Genomic DNA, 5,778 nt, shown 5'->3' with positions numbered 1-5,778 from the left:
GCTTTATTTTCTGACCCGTTTTATTTTGTGTTGATATATAACCCTAAACCTGATTAATTAGGGTTAATTAAGGATAACTTTGAGCGGCTTTTGAGAGAGAATTGTGCATCCTTTGAGGGAGATTTTGTGAGAAATTTTGAGAGCTTTGTTCTAGGGTTTTTTGTGGGATTGTAAACCCTATTTGTATTATATTTGTCTCTAATAGTTAAAGCTCCCCCTCCTTGTCTCTTGGACGTAGGCAACTTGCTAAACCATGTAAATTGGTTTGTCTTGCTGTGATTGTCATTTGTGCTTGTGTTTTGGTTGTGATTTTTCTCATTCTTGTTTATGCACTATTTGACTTTTGAGTTCCAATGCGCACATCAAGTGGTATTAGAGCTACAGGTTTGGCTTGGGGCTTGTTCAAATGATTCTCTGTGGGATTCTTACTTGGAGAGTTAGATCTACAACATGGGAGAAGTAAATACATCGGGGTCGTCTCTTACGAAGGTGATACAGAGTCTGAGCATCAATAATACTAAGATTAATGTTCCGAAATTTGATGGCAAGATTAATTTTGGTTTGTGGAGGTACCAAGTGATGGATGCATTGGATGCATAGAATTTGGAGGAGACTCTTGAGTTATAAGAGAAACCTGAAGACATGGAGGACAAGATTTGGAAGAAGATGAACAGTAAGGCTTGTGGAGTTATTCAGTCATGCTTGACGCCAGATCTTATTTATGACGTGATGAACGATACGTCGACGAAGAGATTGTGGGAAACACTCAATGAGAAGTATCTTACTAAGAGCATTGAGAATTGGCTTTACTTAAAGAAGAGATTTTACCAGTTCAAGATGAAGAGAGGAGTTTCCATTAGGAATCAGCTTCACTCAATGAGAGGTTCTTTTTTTATTTCCTTATTTCCTTTTTTATTATTATTTTATAGATCTACCTCCCTTCTTTCTTTCATCAACATCAACATCTTAGTTCAAATTCTCCATCATTGCTCGTTGTCGTCTAATAAATCAAAGTCCCTGCAATTTCTTTGTAATTCTCTCTCTCTCTCTCTCTCTCTCTCTCTCTCTCTCTCTCTTGCAGGTTTATGGGCACACAACATTACGGTTGAAGATTACCAAGGTATTCTGTCATCACATATCATACTAACTTCATTGATTTCGTTTCGTTCACTTTCTATTTGCGAAATTCTGTCTGGCCATGCTCACTTTGCTAGCGTGTTAATTGGTCAAGGTATTATTGTATCAGACATCCCTTGTCCGTTAGGATGTAACCAATCCTCCTCCACCATAGCCATCTATCTATATGCTTCACCATATATCATTTTCCCTTCTACATACATTTATGACCTCGGCTTTCGACCTGTTTTTTTTAATTTACCATTGCAATGTTTTGATTTCATCCACAATTGTGGTATCTTTGGTACTGCTAGTGATAGCAAGTTTGTTTTCGCTTGTTAGGCGTTTAAATTTTTTTAAACTATATATTTTTTATACATAGTCAAGGATACTATAGTGAGGAATAGGTCCATTTGCATAAAAGAATACATGAATCACCTCTTACTTTTCTATAAAAATACTTATCAGACTCTATTTTGAAACTAAAATCAATGATAGTCATATCAAACATTTTATGCTATTGTTTAGGTGCTTGTTTAAGTTTGGGCTAAATACCCATATTGGTATTTTAATTCAACCCCATTTGCTAAGAAGGTATTTTAAATAAAAAAATCGGCGTTAAGGCATTTTAATTGATTAAAATTACCAATTAGGTCATTTTTCTCGTCGACGACCACTTTTCCGGTGAGAACTCGTCACGTGCGTGACACGTGATGACTTAATCTGTATAAATACCCATATTGGTATTTTAATTCAACTCAATTGGCCAAGAAGGTATTTTAAATAAAAAATCGGCGTTAAGATATTTTAATTGATTAAAATTACCAATTAGGTCTTTTTGCTTGTCGGCGACCACTTTTCCGGTGAGAACTGGTCACGTGCATTTTAATTCAGCCGGTTTTCTGACGTGGCAGTGGCAGGAAGAATAAGAGTCGATGCATTTTAAAATCCCCAATTTCTAAAATTGGTAAAAAAATTAGCAAAAAAATCGTGGAGAAATTACCGTATAAATAGAACCTCTTTCTCTTGCATCGATCCATGGCCGCGCCACATCAGCAAACCGAGCCACATCAGCAGCTAAAACCGAGCCACATCAGCAAACCGAGCCACATCATCAGCTAAAACACAGATTAAGTCATCACATGCCACACACGTGACGAGTTCTCATCGAAAAAGTGGTCGCCGACGAGAAAAAACACCTAATTGGTAATTTTAATCAATTAAAATGCTTTAATGCCGATTGTTTATTTAAAATACCTTCTTGGCAAATGGGGTTTAATTAAAATACCAATATGGGTATTTATACAAATTAAGTCATCACGTGACACGCACGTGACGAGTTCTCGCTGGAAAAGTGATCGCCGACGAGAAAAAAAGACCTAATTGGTAATTTTAATCAATTAAAATGCCTTAACGCCGATTTTTTTATTTAAAATACCTTCTTGGCAAATGGGGTTGAATTAAAATACCAATATGGGTATTTAGCCTTTAAGTTTGTATAGAATTTCACAAGTTTACATACTTTCTTTTATTTGCCAGGTGCTACAAATCCTTTAAGCTGATCTATATAAATCTCTTATTTAAGAAAACCATAAAGAAAAGTAGTTTTCACATCCATTTGGTGGATTGTGAAATCATGTATAGAAGCCAATGCAATAAGCATTCTGATCGTAGTCATTCGGGCAATTAGAGAGTATGTGTCAAAGAAATCAATTGCTTCAACTTATTTGAACCATTGTCAAAAAATCTGACCTTAAACTTGTTTACGGTTCTATCTGATTTCATTTTCCTTTTAAAGATCCATTTAGACCCAATTGTCTTTCACCCAGGAGGGAGATGAACTAGTTCCCATGTCCCGTTAGAGATAATATAATCCATCTCACTTTTAACAGCATGCCTTCACTGCTTAGCCTCTTTTGAGGTAATAACAGATCAGCAAGAAGTTGGATCCTTCTCGATATTGTAAGTGACAAAGTAACTTCCAAAATCCTTGATAATCCTTGCTCTCTTACTCCTTCTAGGTACATCTAAATCATCTGATATTCCAGATTAAGATTTAGAATTTTTTACCCCCATATTTGTCATACTTTCTACATGATCAGGAATGGAAATTGAGATAGAAACGAGTTTTTCACTAGAAATATTTTGAGGCATTCTTGTTTTCTTAGGGAAAACATCCTCAAAAAACATTGTGTCATGAAATTCAACAATTATCTTAACATTTATGCTAGGAATTTCAAATTTGATCACTAAGAATCTCGAAGTATAGCTATTTTCTACATAACCTAGAAAAATAGACTCCACTGTCTTAGGACATAGCTTCTTCCTCTTGTGTTCTGGATTTGTATTTTTCCACATAGCTTCTTCCTCTTGTGTTCTGGATTTGTATTTTTCCAACACACCTTCACACTTTAAGGTATTTCAAGATTGTCTTTCGACCTCTCTAAAGTTCTAATAGAGTGCTTTTCTTATATTTCTGAGAGACTTTAATTAGAATATGGCAAGCCATATTCAAAGTCTCTCCCCATGTATACTTAGAAAGTCTTGAACTTTTAAGTAGAATATTAATCATTGCTTTCAAGGTTTCATATTTTTGGTTCTGCTACACTATTAAATTGAGGAGAATAAGGAGCAGTTTCATCATGCACTATGCCAAAAGTTTGACATAGAAGAGTGTAGGCGTCAAAAAATGCTGAAAGATATCCAAACGCAGCTCAAAAGGAAGTTATCCAAAAATAAAAAAAAGGACACAAGTACAGACTGTCTCGCACGCGAGACAGTCTTTACTGTCTCGCCATGCGAGACAGTCTTTACTGTCTTTCCATATGAGACAGTGTTTACTGTCTCGCATGCGAGACAGTTTTTACTATCTCACACGCGAGACAGTGTTTACTGTCTTGCACGCGAGACAGTGTTCACTATCTCGCACGCGAGACAACTTTCAAAGGTTCAGAACTGTTTTATAACTGCCGACGCGTGGCCACCAACTGTTCAGGAACGTGGGAAACGTCGTGGGCGAGAATCACGTGGATAACTGTCAAAATAACGGAGTTTGAAACGTGGGAATGCAATTACAAGAAAACTGTCGGGCAGTTGAAGATTTCCGAGACAGTATTTACTATCTCGGAACCCGAGACAGTGTTTACTGTCTCGGAACCCGAGAGCCGAGACAGCAAATACTGTCTCGGAAATGGTTATTTTGTTCAGGGGCTATAAATACCCCCCTGAGATCGATAAACGAGGAGGCTGATCGCTGAGCATTTTGGAGCAGACAGAGCAGAGTACTTGAGCTTCTGGCAATTCCTTGAGATTCGAGCTTTGACTTGATCTTAAGAAGAATGATCATCTTACTTTGATAAGATCTTCGTTTCAAATTCTCACTTCGATAAACGAAGGAAGAATCACTAAACCCCTCACGATTCAATCAGAATCTGTGATTTGGTGGTCCACGAGTCAAAACGCTCCCGGCACAGGCAAAGATCCCACGCAAGCAGCGATCCAAACAACGATCCTGCGTTTGTTTCTAAAAAGTTGTAATTTTCCTTTTGTTGTGTAAAAGAAGTATTATAAAAAGACTATCTCTTTTGAATTTGTTATAATCGATCGAAGATATAATGAATTCCATGACAAAACCAACTTTTAACGAAAACAAGCTGGCGACCACAGTGGGAGCCAACGGTCTCGCTGCCGAGATCGTCGTGTCATAGCCAATCATCAAGATCCCAGTTGAATCAACGATCGAGTACGAGTTCGACCAAACGAAGTTTGAGGAGTATTTGTCATCCTCATCTGTAAAGTCTTCCTCACATCGCAAATGCAGGAAGATTTCATCTTCGTTGAAGTTGTCAAAAGCTACGGATGAAGACTCTCATCCGATTGTTGTTGAGGATTTTACTCGCAACACATCTGCTCACAATGACTCTTCTCCAATTAAGGAGTCATGGAATCAAAGCCTACCAGCACTGACAAAAAGAGCTCGTCAGAGACAACGCCAACGCCGCGCTCGCCAAATGGTTAAGGCCTTGGAACAAACCGACGGAGTTCGTTATCATGCGGACTTAGAGTCGAGGAGGTATCGAGTGGTTCAGTTGTCTCAACAACCAATCACTCATATTTCTGCTAAACTAACGACGGAAGAATGGACTCTCGTCAAAAGGGTTCGTTCGACCCTCAAAGAACGTATACAAAAGCGTCGTGCAAACGCTGCTCATGCCCGTGCTCTCTTACAACAAAGACGAGAAAGAAACAAGGAAACGGTGGCCAAAGAATCACCAAAACTCTGCAAATTTTGGATTCCAAAGTCTGGAGTTGTGCAAAATCAGCATTCAGAGCCTGTTAAGACTCCGCACCCACAAGGGGGTGGTTCTAAACGTGTGACTCCTGACATAACCTTGGATCGCTCAAAGGCAACAATAATTTGTCCTGAGAATGCCAACAAGGCTTTACACCCCCAGAAGAAGACGTGTTCGCCAAAAGACATCGTTATGCCTGTGAGGTCATACCAACAGACGATAGGATTTTCCGGCAATCATACCGATGAATCGTACTATCAAGCTGTAGGTGTGAATAAATTTCGAAAGAGAATTATTCGAGAAATAAGCTATCATTGTTCCTGTACGCGACTTATAAGAGCAGCGTTGTCGGAATATGACTACTCCAAAC

The sequence above is a fragment of the Asparagus officinalis genome, chromosome 1, assembly GCF_001876935.1.
Source record: "Asparagus officinalis chromosome 1, Aspof.V1, whole genome shotgun sequence".
Classification (NCBI taxonomy): domain Eukaryota; kingdom Viridiplantae; phylum Streptophyta; class Magnoliopsida; order Asparagales; family Asparagaceae; genus Asparagus; species Asparagus officinalis.
The sequence above is the reverse complement of the archived record's forward strand: the minus strand, read 5'-3'. Positions refer to the sequence as shown.